Below are 17,843 nucleotides of genomic sequence, written 5' to 3'. Positions count from 1 at the left end.
AGCTCATGCTCCTGCTGTTTCCGGAAGCAGCTTTTTGGCTTTTCATCGCCACCATGGGGTTTTCAACCCCTCTTGGACCTGCTGGCTCTGTGGTTCTACAGGGCCGTCTTCCGCCATATTTCCTGGATTCTTCTCCTTTCCTGGGTGTCTGCCAGGTCTCGGGCATATGGCCAGTGCACTGCCCATGGTCTCCGGGGTCCGTCTCCATTTGTTCACTGTTTCCAGATTCTTCAGGATCTGTGGCTTTATTCCTGGGTCCCTGAGATTGGGGGTTTCTCTGTTGGTGGTTGATGCCTTTCGCTACCTAGGGGGCTCATTCCTTCCCTCGATGGTCTTGGGGACCGAAGCGTGCGCCTGGGGGGGTGGCACTGCTGAGGCATTCCGGGCCTGCTTTTCGCTTTTCTAGGCTCCCCGGTATTTGTCCTGTTGTGTCTTGGTGGCCTTGTGACAGGCACGGTCTCTGTTGTCTGCTTTCTTCAGGGGACGGGCCGCTTTGTGAGCCTTGGGGAGTCTCCTTTCTCTCTTTGCTGTCTCTCTTCTGTGGGTGTTGATGGGCCTGCAGTTTCTTTTGACCCTTGTGTATGCCCCTTTTCCTTCGGCCATTTGTTTCCTGGTTTGGCCTTCCCTGGCTGGGTCTCTATGCCTTGGCAGTGTTGGCCCTTCTCCCTCTGTTTGCAGCTTGGTTCCCTCGTGGTTCGGCCTGGGCATTCCCTGCTTCCTTCCTCCCATTATCCTTGTTGTCTGGTTCCTTGAGGGGATGTGTGTGTTTTGAGCAGTTCGTGTGCCTTAGGGCAGTGGCTTCCCTGGATTTTTCTGGCTGGGTTCTTGTGCCTTCCTTGTCCCTTCTGGCTCGTTGGGTGTTGTTTTCCTCATCCTGGACCTTGTTTTCTGGTTGCATCCTTCCATGTTGTTTGTAATGCTGCTACATGGGCCTCTTCCCACGCTTTTGTTTCCCCTTACCATCCTCTGTTGGGGATGGCAGCTTGTGCTGCTTTTGGAGCTTGTGTTGTACATGTTTTGTGCTTTGTACTATTTTCTTTTGAATTACACTGACCTGTTGGTGTGGCTACCTCCTTCTGGTCTTTGTGCCTCAATCACCATGTGCTTGGGTATGGGCTCATTGTTAAGGAATGAGACAGGAAGACGGACGATGAGGTAATGCCCGATTACTCTCCGATAATCTTCATTACACCGAGTCCTGGTCTTCCCGTTCCATTCCTGTGCCCGTCCCTCCCTCCCTCCCTGTTTCTGTTTATGGTGATTGGTTTGTGTTTTTCTCCTTCTTGAGTTTTTTTGGTATTCATGGATGTGTGGATGACATACTTCCCCCTTTATGCATGCCGGGCCAGGTAGGCGGCGCCATATTGGGGGAAGTATTCAACTTTGCTAGGTGATAGATTTCTGTAGAGCAGACAAGCTGCTCATTGTTAAGGAATGGAACGGGAAGACCAGGACTTGGAGTAATGAAGATTGCCAGTGAGTAGCCGGGCATTGTTTGTGAGATGAACATTCATTTAAGAGGTTGTGTCCAGATATGAGCAAAAATGTGAGGTTATAACTTCCCAGACCACTCTTTAGAATTCTTAGATATGTTTAGTCATTGCTTTTCCTTCTAGCCCTCCAGATGGAAACTTACTTCTCACCAATTTACTGCTACATTATAAAATGTGGTGAGTTCTGTCCATGCCAATACCTTAGCTAACAGAGAACAACATTGATGTTCACCTTGGACTCTCTGGCCTCCTGGAGCAGATGGTGAGACTTATTTATTGGAATCCTTGGAGGTTACTGGGTCTAATGTTTCATTTAGGCATTGTTAATCAATAAGGAAGGACTTGCTTTTTCTGTGCCAAGACGGCTAAAATGATTGCTGATATTATAGCTCAGGGCCTTTTTTTGAGTTTGGCGATGCAGGAGCCAGCTTAGGAGTTTTCTCCAGTCTGGCGGGCTGTTTTTTGGCATTCACACAGTTGTACCTTTCAATAGGCACCAAAATGGAAATGTAAAAATCAGTACCTGCATGGAATGAACTGCTTCAGTCCATGCTGTGCAGGTACTGGTGTGCATGCACATGGGGGGGGGGGGCACATATTGTGCCATGAGGGGGCCCTGTAGGTCCTCCTTTGTTTCCTCACTGCCACACTTTTCATGGTGGTCTCACCGCCATGAAAAGTGAGGCGGTGAGGAAACTCATAATATGCTTGGCAGGGCCGCAGTGGCCCCTTCTAAGCATATTGTGGCCTCAAGACAGCCGTGCCACCTCCATGGATCTCTGATCCCTGGCGGTGGTCACAGGGCGGCCCGACTGTCCTGGTCATAATAGGACGGCTGGAAGACCTCCATTCCCGCCCCCCCCCCCCCCGAGTATGCGGGTCCGTGGACTGACTCACAATTAGGACCTCAGTCAGTTTGGTGACTATGGGTGAGATCTGTTTGAGAACTGTTGCCAACCCTTATAATCAGAATGAACCACTCAGCCTTTTATCCTCCAAACACTGATACATTGAGTATCATTAATATTGCTAGCAGTGAAGACCCTTTAATTACAGTGCTACGTTACTGTAAAACTCTGGTTGCAAGCGCTCTATAAACTGAAGAATGACCAACAGTTGTATATTTGAGCACGAATGAGTGTGGCCGCGCATTTTTCTGGGGGGAAACATGACGAGCTGATAAATGGAGTGGCAAAGCCCTAGAAATACAGAAGCAAGAAGTTAAAGTGATGCGACTGAATAAGCTGCGAGTGCTTCTCCAGAGGACTTCCCAGGGTAAATACACAGCAGACAGCCCTCGTGTATTTCTGTGTAGATCACCATTTGAAGACCATTGGAATCAGGCCCCGGTGGAATAAAGGGAGTGTGAATGGGAACTGGAAAGAGATAAATGACTTGTGCTGGAAGTGCCAACACTCAGGGAGTCTCTCGATGGGTGTCTGCTCTGGAGTAGTGTATTACGTGGCCATATTAACAATGGGCTCTCCCTCGTAAACAGAATGATGATTAATGGCGCCTTCTCAATTCCCGTGAACTGCTGTCAATGAAAGAGCTGTCTGCGGAGCTCCACGGCTCTGTTACCGAGACGGCGCCTGCAGCCTCCCCTGACAACGAGCCCGGAGGCGCACGAGGGCCTGTTGATGTATGCGGTGAGAAATGCGTGTGCGGCACGTGACCGCAGGTTCGGGGCGCAGCTGGACAGGTTCATCCAGTAACCCTTCCGGGATGAACCTCCTCAGACACATCTGATGAACTCTGTACCTGTGATCACACGCCCTTCACTGGTCTGATGTCTAACACCTGACTTGTAGATGCACTTTAATTCACACTGTGTTGAGTGAGCACTTGATCCCTTTGGTTTTCCTTATGCAATTATTTATTATAATTAAGTGAATACATTGTTGAAACTCATTAAAAAGGCTTCTGTATTGCTTGATTGCTTGAGAGAATAACATTGATTAAAGTTGTGTTTGTTATGTGACATTAATATCTGCATGACTGTACTGTGTATAATGTAAATAAATATGCCACAAGGGACTGTTGTTGTTTAGGTGGTATTTGTTTTGGCCATGCTTTCCTGTGAATTTCCTAAAGTCGTTCTCTGTGGGTGCTTTGCTTTTAGAGTCCTTCTCTCCGTCTCCCTTCCTTGAGTGGGTGGTTATTCATTATTCAATATTCATTCTAGGCAAGAGTGCTTTCCTTTCATTTTTTCTCGCTACTTCTGTTTCCTTGTGTCCTAAAAGTCCATCCTCAAGGGTCTCTTGCAACCTTTTTTGTAGGTGGGGTTTGACCCCTTCTACCCACAGTATTTATTTTTTATTTCAGAGTTCTTTATTGATTTTATATAGAGCATACAAAAAGACAGTAACAGGGTTATCGTTACTGACGTGAGGTGTTATAAAGCAAGGTTATACATTTATAATAGACCGTGAGGGGAACGCATGCCTAGTTGGCCAATAAGACCGCCCCCTGTATACTGTGGAGAAGAAAGATTAGGGTAAGGAGAAGGTAGATAGAGATAGAAGCAGAAAAAAGAGCGCGAGGAGTAGCCTGGCTATATTGAACATCTCTGATATACTAAGGATTAGTTGACAAGAGTACAGTTTAAGCATGGTGAGTCTGCATGCTGTACTCAAGTGCCGGCAACCTGGATGCACACATTATTGCTCAAATACAACATGGGGTGGGTCCACTGTTGACATCCTTTGTCTTTTTTTCCATGATGAAGGCACGGATGATTCTGGACTTTTAGGTCGTTGTTTGGTGGTCACAGATCTTTTCTCTGGGTTGGTTGGTTGGTTGTTCATCTTTCAAACACTCTGTTATCTTCCTTTGGTAAATGCAACTTGGCTTCTGGCTGCTTGCATTCTACTTTATGAATCTTAATAGGTTAACTCTTTGTCGGCCCTTCTGGGTCTGTTGTTTGGGGATGGCATTCGGTAGGTGTTTTTCCTTCCAGACTTGTGCATTATGGTTTCTTAAGCTGTTCCTGTGTCCTTGGTTAACCTTTCGGGAGGGTGGGGGGGGGGTATTTTGGAAAGCAGTGTCTCCCCTCTGACAAGTCCTCGAATACTGGCCTTTGAGTATTGTTCGTTGCGTTTGGACAAAAAAAACTCACATATGTAAATGTTTTTGTTTCTTGGTTTCGATATTTTGCAAATATGGTAATGGTCGGGGTAGTCCGTCTTTTCGTCTGTGAGGGAGTTTGAGACCACCTAAGAGTATTTGTTTTTATGTTTTTCTCAGGGCTAAGGTAAGTTTATCCTGTTTCTGTAATGACGCAAGCCCTATAATATGAGGAATGTGATGAAGAAACCCAGAACTCGAAGTAATGAAGATTACTGTAAACATCTACCCCGAACAGCACAAACGCCTTCATTGCAACCCAGTCTGTCCAAAAAATCTACAGACTGAGCTGATGGGTAGCTATGGAGAAAGACCCTTTTAGCTATCCTTTCTCACGTATGTGGATTTTATCTGTGCGCCTCATACATCTATACATACATACATACATACAAAAGACAGACTGGCTTGTTTCAAGACTTTATCAGTTGTTGCTTTGTAGTACAGACAGCTGATGCGCTCCCTGGGTACAATGAAAAGTGCCAGAGTCTGCGGCCTGACAAGGCACCTTCATAAAATGAAAAGTGCCAGTCTGCGGCCTGACAAGGCACCTTCTTAAAATGAAAAGTGCCAGAGTCTGCGGCCTGACAAGGCACCTTCTGAAAATGAAAAGTGCCAGTCTGCGGCCTGACAAGGCACCTTCTTAAAATGAAAAGTGCCAGAGTCTGCGGCCTGACAAGGCACCTTCTTAAAATGAAAAATGCCAGAGTCTGTGGCCTGACAAGGCACCTTCTTAAAATGAAAAGTGCCAGAGTCTGCGACTCGACAAGGCACCTTCTGAAAATGAAAAGTGCCAGAGTCTGCGACTCGACAAGGCACCTTCATAAAATGAAAAGTGCCAGAGTCTGCGGCCTGACAAGGCACGTTCATTCAAACCCACAGAATCTCTGAAGCTGGCATGTACTACATGCCTCGAGGTCCTCACCGCAGAGAAGCCGTTTACCAAAACCACAAATCCATAATGGGAGAAAGCACATCCGCCTGATTTGGATGAGAAGGCTTGGTGATAGGTGACTGGCAAAGTGCCAGATCGAGAGGGTGGGGGAGTATTTGTGGATCGCAGTTCCAAGAGACAAGTGCAACCCTGCACTAAATGGTTCAATTGTGGTCCTTCTAGCCTGTGCCTAGCATGCCTGCTTTATGTCAGTTGTTTTCCCCTGCCTGGTGGTCTTGCTTCCTGTTTGTCCTCCTTTTGTTGCCGACCTGTTTTTGCAGTGCAGTTCCCATTAGTATCCATTTCCTGATGGTGTGCTTGTTCGGCTTCCTGTGCTCTGCTTTTGAATGATTCTGCCAGTTCTCATGGTGTTCTGTGCAATGTATAACTGCATGAGTTTCATAATGACCATCAAATGCTGTCGAGGGAAAGAGTTGGTATGACTAAAGACTTAGGTGAATAATTTCAAGGGCCTTGCACCACCGGAGCGTCACTTTTTGCAGCGTTCCTGTGGCGCTGTGCCCTGCTCCATGTTTACAAGAAGGCGCTAAGCTGTGGGCGTTCCATTGCAACACCCATTGCTTTTTGACACTGCTCCAGATTTACAAAAAACGTACGCGTCCCAAGGGGAGGCTTAAGAGAGGTGCAACAAGGAGAAATACTTTTATTTCGCCTTTTTTTTGCTCTTTCAAACACGATTGATAGGGATGTCCCTTCCTGCACAACAAAAATCACCCCTGCAATGCAGGCACCCTTGCACCATGGTGCAAGGGTGCTTGCACTGGTGCTAGGATGATTTTTTGCACCATTCAGGGATGAGTACAGGAATGCGCATATTGTTGAAAATACTGCGCATTCCTGCACTTAGTAAATGACACCGCTCGGCGCAGCAAATTTGCTTGCGGTGCTGCACCATTTTCTTGTAAATAAGCCTCTTCGTTCCATCAACAAAACAAAATTAGAATGAAGAATTAATTTCACTTGTGTCATACATGCAGCAATGGTTGCCGCATTTTCAATTGATCAGCAGAAAAGTTATTTATTGACTTGCAGACCTCCCCTTGTTGCAACAAGTGAGCAACTAGGGCAGTGGCTGTTCTCCTACAAAGTGTTTTAAATTAAATGCAGGTAAGGTAATTGTTAAATAATTTACTGTATATGCAGATGTGCATAGTGTATAAGCAGATTACCTGCATACTTGTTTATGCCTTGGTATTTGTTCATGTGTATTTGTTTAAATGCGTTTATAAAAAAAAATAAAAAGCACATGTTGTAACATATAGGCAGTAATCAGGGCCGGACTGGGAACCAAAACCGGCCCTGACAAAGTGCTCGGTCCATCCCCCCCCTCCCCCCTCCCCCCGCCTTGGGGGTGCCGCTGAGCTCTTTGCCAGGGCCAGTTTTCGGCCGATTTTGTTACAGGGCCGATTTTGCAGCAATGCTGCAAAAACGGCCGTGTAACAAAACGGCCCCCAGGGGCCCAAAACCGGCCCCCACCCGTGCGGCGCACCGGGGGATTGCCCGGTGCCCGCTACGGCCAGTCCGGCCCTGGCAGTAATGTAAAATCATAACGAAGAGGGCCTTTCACTATTAGAAGAGGTATTTCCCTGCCTAAAGTCATCCTAACATGCAATATGTGAGCCAGTCAACAATACTTTTATAATGTAAATTTCACTATACTATGGCAAAATAACATGAAATGTGACCAATGGATTGAAGTAAAAAAGTGTGAATGTGCACTATTATTACAGCTGCTCTAAATAACAGCAGTATTGTATTTTGTTATTTTCAAGTCCATGACATAAACAAATATCTCAGCTAGAAGGCCATATGTTTTACAGGCAGCTCTGAACCGGTCATGACATTTTCTTTTGCTGTAGGCTCATTTGCAGTTCTTAAAAGCATCATTTTCTGTAGCAGCAAAGCACACATATGCTTCCAAGAAAAGAGGAAGGCTACCTTGGGAACATTCCCAGTCCATGTACCTGTGAAGCAGCCAGCTAGGCTACTACAGTTCTCTCAGTGTCCAGCACAACTTGCCGAGCTCTGCTGGTGTGAAACCTCCAGCAAAAACACAAACAGACCCATGCAGAACATGGGCCAATTATGTAACTGGCAGAAGAATTAGTTGTCTCATTTGGAATTCCCTGAAGCAGGCATCTGGTCATGCCGGACTGAGAGAGGACAATGTAGTCAGTGTTCACGTCAGGTACTTGACGCCTGTGAGCGCTCCCAGCTGTTTCCGGTACATGTAGTTTTCAGGGACATGAGCGTTTCTTACTTGAAATGACTTATCCTGCGCCTGCTGCAAGGCAAATTTACAAACATCCTTGCACCTGCTGTCCTGATGTCACCCACCTCTTAATACCTGTGACGTTCATGTCATCAGCATATTCAACTCCATTGCTGATGTGAAAATAAACATGGGGATAAAAAAAAAACATTACTACTGCTATATCTGACTACTGAGGGCAGGAGAGCTTTAAGTGCTTTAGGTAAAAGCAGCAGGGTTAGAATGAAAAGCAACGTAAAAAGCATGTGTTACATATAAAGTATACCATGTTTTTCGTGATTTCATTGCCGCTTTTTGGCGTGGGACCAGAGTAGCATTGTCAGAATATCGCATGACATAAAGTTCATCGCAGCAGATTCACACCCAATGGGATAATATTTTTTAAATGATATTTAGATCACAGCATTTAGATCAGACAATAATTCCGTAGCCAATATTCTGAAATACAAGCCTTTTTTTATACGGATATGTCAGTTACAGTTTCTTTTCCTACAGTTCAACAGCACACAAGAGCAGTATGGGTACAAAGAAACAAACGGCTAGTATGGTTAGTGGTACATACTTGGGGCCTAATTACAACCTTACAGAGGAGCAGTGGCGCGGCGGTGCAAACTGCTGCGCCACCGCTCACCTGAAGGGCGCCACCGCCCGCCCACCAGATTACCACTTTTCAGTGGTCTGGCGGGTGGGCGGCTCCCCCTGCCGTGCCCTTTAAAAGGTGGCAGTGCCTTTTAAAAGGGCATTGCAATGGGAACGCATCACAAGCTTCCTGCATGGCATGGACTCGAAAGGCCATGCCGTGCAGGAACCTATGTGCAAGCACACAAGGGCACATGTTATGCCACCCTGTGTGCATCCAGATATGTCTGAAGGAGAGTAAGGCCCTGTCGGGCCCCCTTTGTTTCCCATCCAACACGCTTTTCATGGCAGGAGAACCACCATGAAAAACCTGGCTGAAAGGAAACTAGTAATACCTCCTATGCCGGGGAATGGCGGTTCCCTGGGCGGTGCCGGAGGTCCTAGTGCGGTCTGACTACCCAAGTCGTAATCGGGCAGGCAGAACATTGGTGCGGTGGTGGCTGGATCTGCCAAAGCTGCGTCATCATGGGTCTGGCGGTCCGAGGACCGCCAGACTTGTAATCTGGCCCTTAGTTTGTGAAAACCGCTCTCACCCACAACTTGTGGGTGAGGGCAATTTTCACAAACAAAGTGTGTGCCACTAACCATACTAGCCGTTTGTTTCCTTGTACTCTTACTGCTCTTGTGTGGTGTTGGATATTTAGTGGGGAGCTTGGTGTAGGAGTTTTAACGTCTTCCCCCATAGTTGTGTGTGATTCTTTTCCTACAGTTCACAAGCTTAACTAATGCTTCTCTATATGCCCATTACAGAGATGCTATCTAGACGAACTAGCAAATGTATGCTTAAGTTAATATTATAACTTCACAAATGCAGGTTTCTGAAATATATATTATGCAATATACTTATTCTATGCCTGAATTTAACATGATAAAATGCACACATCAAAGTATAGATTTACTGAGAGTTGTGTGGGCATTCACACAGTGCTGCACCAATGGGCTTTTATAAAAGCAAGTAAATCGACAAAATAATTTGGATTACTTTGCTCCAAGCGTGTGTCTGAGCAAAACTCCAGTAACCAACATCCAAGCATGGGAGTAGCCAGAAACATAAATACCCCCCACTTTCAATTATATGTCTGTCAATGTCCAAGTGAGAAACGCATGCACATCAGACAATTTAAATTAAGGCAACCATGGACTGTTTCCCTAAGAGAAGCTAGCTTGCTTGCTTGCTTCCTTCCTTGCTTGCTTGCTTGCTTCCTTCCTTCCTTCCTTCCTTCCTTCCTTCCTTCCTTCCTTCCTTCCTTCCTTCCTTCCTTCCTTCCTTCCTTCCTTCCTTCCTTCCTTCCTTCCTTCCTTCCTTCCTTCCTTCCTTCCTTCCTTCCTTCCTTCCTTCCTTCCCTCCCTCCCTCCCTCCCTCCCTCATCCCTGCCTTTCTTTTTTTTCCCTTCCTTCTATTTTTTCTTTTGTTCCTTACAAACGTTTCTTTCCCTAGAACTCTGTTTTTATTTCCATCTCTCTTTCCTTCCTTGCATTCTTCTTTTCTCATTTCAGTTGTCTTTCTTTTACATTTTCATGCACTTTTCATCACTTTTCCCTCTTTCTCTCTGTAACCATATTTGGCTCCTTTGTCACACCCTGGCTTCCACCACACAACTGTCTCATGGTATCTTCCTTCTGTTATTTATTAGTGTTTATTTCTGTCTTGTGACCTGAGAAGTTACAGTTCAAAGTTAATAAGAGCTACAAAAATTAATGTAATCAGTGCATTGACACCCCCGCTCAAGCTGCTACAGTGGCTGCTTCACTATGTCCTGACATCCCAGAGTACCTGAGTAAATACAAATATTAAACAACTGGGAACCTTTAGGTGAACTGTACTTTAAACTTCAAAAGACCCCTTCCAGTAAAGCGAATCTGGCACAGTTGTCACAGTTGCACCAGCTGCCAAAGGGAAGCTCAATCATAGAAAGAATGACACTGATTTTGGTGCTGCCACTTTGAACTGAATACTAATCATCAGTAGAAGTCATAATTAAGTGGTAGTCATTTGTTGCTATTTTACTGCTTTGTTGAATATATATGAAGATATATATTCTAAGGACTTTCAAATTTATGGCATCATCTTTCCATCCATTAGTCAATTGTCTGTCGCCTTAAAAATCCTTGGTCTCATCTAGTGTGAACGTTTTCTTCTGTCTAAAAATATACTTGTAGGAAAAACTCCAAAAACCTTCACATCAGAGTCGGCCATTATTGGCCACTTTTCACTTAATTGATCCTCTTAGCAGTACTACAAAAGGACACAGTAGAAATTGTTCACAAGCTCCTAGATTTTTTTTGGGGCAACCATTTTTAGAAATATCCTGGCTGGATATTATTGACCACCATACTGTTAAAAAGATTCTCTCCTACCCCTCTGACCATCAGGAGCGGCAATATTTAAGACTCACATTATCAAATAGGGGTCTCAATCTGGCCAAAGCGATTGTCAACCATATATATATATATATATATATATATATATATATATATATATATATATATATATATATATATATATATATATACGCACATACATATTCACACACACACACACACATCCTAAACGGGGCAAGCCATTGCAACAGTACTCACCTCTTTCCCCGTGGATATTGAGATTCATGTTGTCTTCCCCACGCATTGCCTTTCCCACATCAGGTGAACTCTTGGTACGGTAGTCAAGATCTATAGACTACAGTAGGCGTGCAAGTCAACAACTGTGGGGCGGCGCTCTCCAACCAATGGGAGAGCGGTAGGAGATTCGAAGGTGGAGATGGAATTGCTCAGTCTATGGAGGCATCTGACGAGGCGATTGGTCGCCGAAACGCTTCATGCCCAGTGTCCAATAACAGGCTTCCATAAGGATTCCCCCGTGTGGTCTCTTGCTTCTCTGCATCGGAGGGGTTTGGTGTTTGATATATATATATATATACATATATATATATATATTCACTGAAAAAACCATAGGTTTCACACATGTTATAGTTAGCTGTACATTTTACTGATAAAAAACCAATGAAATTCCCCCGTTATAGTTACTGTAGGCAACTATAACTCACGCGACCGTAATCCTCTGCTGATGCTAATACTGTATTTAGACACTTATTTGCCCATGTCTTCTTCCATTAAATTTTAGCTATACATATATTACAAATATTTTTTTTTCATAAAGACACATATGTCATCAGCAGAGGATTACGGTCGCGTGAGTTATAGTTGCCTACAGTAACTATAACGGGGGAATTTCATTGGTTTTTTATCAGTAAAATGTACAGCTAACTATAACATGTGTGAAACCTATGGTTTTTTCAGTGAATTTACAAGGTTTTTTAAATGCTAATTCCTAACTATAACGTGTGTGAAACCTATGGTTTTTTCAGTGAATTTGTACGGTTTTTTAAATGCTAACTTACTTTGCGCCATTCGTGGCGTGCGCGCCCACTTAACGCAGTTCGTTCCGTGCGCGCACGGTGCGCTTCGTGCACCGTGCGCGCACAGTGAGCACGCGGTGCGCTTCGCGCACCGCGCGCCCACTTTACGCAGTTAGTGCCATGCACGCACGGTGGTCACGCGGTGCGCTGCGCGCACCGCGTGCCCACATTATGCGAGATGGGCCATGTACGCACGATGCGCTTCGCGCACCGTGCGCACATGGGTGACATATTATGCGCATCGTTGTGAAATATTTTGTTTATTAATTTCAATTATTTCATAAGCCATGCACAAATGGTGCCCTTCGGGCACCATTTGCACATGGGGTGGGGAGAGTGTGGATACTTTTTTTTAAAAAAAACATTTTTTACCGTACGCGTACGGTAAGCGTAATCGGCGATTTTTCGCAAAAAAAAAAAATTTTTTTTTTGGCCTTGTGGGTTGTTTGGGGGCCCGTATATCATTGCTGGGTGATTATTATTTCAATATACTACCCCTTTACCCATTTTTGGGCTTCATTTATGCTGCCCTACTCAGAGTGCGAGAGAGAAAATGGCGGCCGCCGCTTCCTGGTTTCGGCCGATTCGAATGTTTACTAAGATCTAAGAGCCAATCAGAATCGCGCTCGCGCACGTCACCGTACGCGTACGGTAAGCGCACCGTAAGCGCACCATAAGCTGGCTCAGATATATATATTGATTTAAAGGCTATTTTCTCAGAATCTACTGAACAGATTTATACCAAACCTACAAAAGGCACTTCCTTGACCTGAGGACTACCTCTCTGCCAAATTTCAAGTAATTCTGTTCAGCCGTTCGGGCTGTAGCTGTGTCTAAAGGTCCTATGGAAAAATGCATGGGAAAAACGCGTTTTGGGACCCCCCTTTTATCTCAGCCCCCGCTTGAAGAAACCCCCCGAGACTTTCAGGGTAGGAGCGGAGCGTAGCGCCCCACCTATTTTGAAAAATTCGCGAGGATTCGTCGACCGGCGCAAAAGTTATTCAAAATAGAATGTTGCGGATTTCCTATGGAAACAGGGTCCTAACTATAACTACCTACTGGCGACCGCCAGTAGGTAATATATATATATATATATATCACACAGGAAAATCTTTCCAATCCAATTGAAAGAATGAGAGCTACACCGATCCAGTTTCACGAGTGTAATTATTTATTGACGGGCACAAAGAAGACGCGTTTCGAGCTATCCAGCTCTTGGTCACATGACCACAGTTCGGTTACACAGGATTAAGTGCTTTTTTTTGGAGTAACAAAAATAAAGAAAAGACTCTGGATTTCACCACCATCCAGCTTCAAAGTAAGTATTAAAATGCATTACTATTAGAATTAAATAGTTGCACTAAATGAAAAAGCACTTGCTCAAATTGTATTTCATAGTTAATTCTATTTTTCACAAAATCTAGGTTTAGTACCCTAATCTTCAACGTGATGTATTGGTAGAGAAATATTTAATGGAAACAAAAATGTGCCTCTTATACCTGCCACAGGTCAAAAACACTCTATGTACCTGATTATGTGTATAGCTCAAAAGATATTATCTCAGGTCTATATATATGTATGGGCTCATGATTATGTGGTAATGGTATCGTCAGTATCATGATTCCTGTAAGCAATGAATTACGTGATACAGATTTTTGCATTTAAATACAATTGTCAATAAGGTAGAATTGTAAAAAAGAATTGGGATTTGACAGATTTGTAGTGGTGACGTCCTTTAAATAAGTGATTGTAATGAATTATAAAAATTATATTGGTAGTGGAATATGTTTATAGTATAGACATTTTTCTAGTAATTATATAGAAAAAATGCAGCAGTGAGTAATTGGAGTATTTCTTTTCTAAATCCTTTTTTTACACATATGTTCTCTATATTTATTTAACCTTTACTATTTGTTTTGAAAGCTGGGTGGCGCATCAGTCTGACAAAGGGAATTGCACTGAAATGCATCACGTCTGAGTGAAGAAATAATTTGTGTATAATCACATTGGAGTGCCAAGCATCATTATTTTGCGAATCTGTACTGAAAAAAACAAAGGTTACAGAGACGTTATAGTAAGGAAATAGAATTAAAATAACTTTAGAAATTCACTGAAAAATACAAAGGTTACAGGGACTTTATAGTTAGGCTCACATTTCACTCGTATAAAACCAGTGGAATTCCGAAGTTATAGTTGACTGAGCTAACTATAACTTATGCCAGTGCAATGCACTGCTTATGACCTCACATATTACATTACTCATAATGTGATCAGTGACATCACTGATGACATCTCAAATAACATCACTGATGACATCATCCACAGAAGCACTCACAGACCCACTCACACCCCTATACAACCTCTCATACACTCAGACACACAGACCCATGGACCATCTCACATACTCATTCACAGACTCAATCAAGTACTCACACAACCATTCACCCTTCTATAGAGCCACTCCCACACCCACACTCTCACTTGTACAAGCACTCACACAATCAATCACTCACCCCTACAGATACTCCCACAACCACTCACTTATTCATTCTGATACTAACAAATGTACTCAGTAAACTAAACAGTCACTGAGACAACCACATACTTTCCCATAGACCCTCTCTCACAATCACTCATACAGCCAGTCACACACCTACTCACTTGCCCTTACAGCCACTTACACCAATATAGACACCCATACACCCACTTACACACCTATTCACACACCCATAAATCTGCTCATGTACCCTTTATTGTACCTATACAGACACTCATGCACCTGCTTATTCACTCACATGTGTCTCCTCTTTCACGCCTAATTCGGTCCAACTTAAGAGGATCATCAAGAAACATTGGAGTATCCTCCATACCGGGGGACTTTCATTCACGACCCCACGATTTGCTTTTAAGCGTACCACCAATTTAAAGGAGAGGCTTATACACACGAGACCCAAACCATCTAAGAGTACCACGCAACCCACTCTATGGAATCTTCCTCCTGTAATGGGCCATTACCCTTGCGGCTCGTGTGTAGTCTGCCCCTTGACCAAAGTCACAAAAAACATTGAATTTTCCAATGGGTTCACCTGGCAATGCAGAACACATACTAATTGCAACACCTCAAACTGCATTTATTTAATCTTGTGTCCATGCAATCTCTCCTACATAGGGATGACTACGAGACCAGTAAAAACCAGAATTATTGAACACCGGAGCAACTTTCGGTGTAATAGAGTGAACACAAAAATGACAACACATTTTTTTGAAAAGCAACATTCCCCTGACTCTTTACATTGGATAGTTCTCCAATACTTTAAAAACATTAGTAAGGCTAAATTGTTTACTTTAGAACAAAGGTGGGTAATGAGATTATCCTCCCACCTTGAAGGGTTGAATGAAGACATCCCGTGGGGCAGCCTGTTGAATATCTAAATCAGAGGATTGACTAATCAATGAGTTACACAGAATAACTATTTACCTCCGATGAATGATCGGGGGTAGGGCTCCTCCTACCTCCTTTGGTTAATTATACAGCTAGGTTCTGGATGTTTTTCCTCACCTTCCCCCTTTTTTTACCTGAATTGCCAGTGTAATAACTTTATCCGTATTCTGAATCCAGTAGGAAACGAGCGTCACCCGAGTTTGACTATGATAACGTGATTCTTCAATGTCGAGATGATTAGTCACGTCACTCTGGTGCCAGGTGATTGTTGCTATGAGATGGGTCTGAGTACACTACGACCCCTTGATCCCATTGGTCTATACTCGAATTCACTTCCGTGTTTCTGATCGGGGACAGGATGTGACATCACACTACCTTTGACTCACCAGCGTGACTACGGAAACACTAGAGCCGACCCCAACGGAAGGTTACTCCGCGCACCACTCCTCCATGCCTCTAACAGATTGGTTCGCACCGCTGATTGGCTCCCGGCCACTATGTATTCTACCCGCCAATGATTGTTGTTGTCCACCGAGCTGGCGCGGATGAAGGGTAGGATTCTAGGCATCCCACATTGCGGACTGTCGTAAGTAACATTATTATCTGTGGCAAGCTCTTACTCCATCTTCACACCAATAATCTCATGCAGTTGAACAGATGACAACCTTGACTACTCAGCCGTGACAATGTTTACTTTAGATCAATACCTGATTAGCTCTGTGAGACTTGTACGAGACCTAGACTCCTGCTTTCTCGATACATCAGTAGTTCTGTGGAGTTAACAGAATCACAACATTGACAACCTCATCTTTGATAAACCAATACTTAAGAATGACACTTTATGAGTTCTTGATACACATACTAGACCTACGCATTCGTTGTCCTTCCTTTGTGTTAACAGGACACTGCACTATTCAGTGTTAGTATCCAGCGCCTTCTCGTTGGAACCTGAAGCCTTGCACCTCAGGGTGAGTTTTACCTACTGATAAGGTTTTTTATCAATTTCTAGAGTCACGGTGTATTAATACTAAGACATATATCATTTCTGCAACAGCGCTCACCAGACAAAGGGAACTATTTCCTTTAGCCACTAATAAATTCATTTTACACTTCTTTGTTATACTAAACTCCATCACACCACGAATACTGCATGACACCATCTTGGTGCAGTAAATAAGGCAATTTTACTAAAGATTGTTCTTAGTAAGATGTTTTTTGACTTGTATGTTTGTCCCCTTATTTTCTTTTCTTTATACAGGCGTTTTTACCTTATTTCGTTTCCCACTTATTAGGGTGCTGTACCAGTGGTAAGTGCTTTATCAGTTGCTACCACTACCAATAAGTGTGTGAACTTTCTGGTCCTGAAGAATTGCGGTTAGTTATACCTTTGCAAGAAACATGTTGACCACCATTCACTGTAGCGTAATACAGACACCTTTACTGTTAGATTACGCATGTTAATTAAGAGTGGGACCTCCCTCATTAAAATTCATTACTTAGGATCTCCACTACTTATTTTTAATACACTCTGTCCTACACACACTTCACTTTAGGGCCCTCACATGCACTTCACCTACCGGCAACTAAAAGGAATAAAGATCTCCACTAAAAGGCGTCACCAAGGTCGCCGATCGGGGATTGCAGCGCCGCCCCGATTCGGAGCAGACCTTATGATGAAACATGACATCTGGGCCATATGCTGACGATATATGACAGCTAGTTTGCCGGATGTGTGAGGGTCTTTTTCCTTAAGGAGGAATCTCCTCCTGACTCATACATCTTCAAAATCATTCATAGCCTTCTTAGGAACAGCATACCTTTGTATCTTTAGATTTATTCACTCACACAACCATGTACATACCCATTCACACATCCATTCAACCATTCACACACTCACTCACTTACTCATACACCCACTCACTCTTTAATACAGACATTCACACCCACTCAGATACCTAAACACACTCTCACACAACTACTCAGTAACCTCTACAGCCACTCACACAGTGACAGTCACCCATGCACGTACTCCCACACCCACTCACAACCTATGCAGGTACTCACATGGCCACTGACTCACCTATACAGGCACTCACACACCCACACTCTCTAATGCAGCTACTCACACACCCATACAGCGACTCATATACCCACTAACACATCCATACAGCCCCTCACGCACCCACTCACGCACCCATACAGCCACTCACACAGCCACTCATATACCTATACAACCACTCACAGAGCATTTCACAAGCAGATTCAGATAGTCTCACAGCCACTCAGATGACATATATTAGAAAAACGATCACTCTTACACTAGCTCGATGATGTCATCCGTGATGTCATTGGTGAGGTCAATTGAGATGTCATCAGTGATGTCACTTACCATGACATGAGTGATGTAATATGTGAGGTCATATCAGTGCATTGCGGGGGCATAAGTTAAAGTTAGCTCAGACAACTATAACTGCAGAATTTTACTGGTTTAGTGGAAGTGAAA

This window comes from Triturus cristatus, chromosome 2_1 (genome assembly GCF_964204655.1).
Source record: "Triturus cristatus chromosome 2_1, aTriCri1.1, whole genome shotgun sequence".
Taxonomy (NCBI): domain Eukaryota; kingdom Metazoa; phylum Chordata; class Amphibia; order Caudata; family Salamandridae; genus Triturus; species Triturus cristatus.
Note: the sequence above shows the minus strand (reverse complement) of the source record.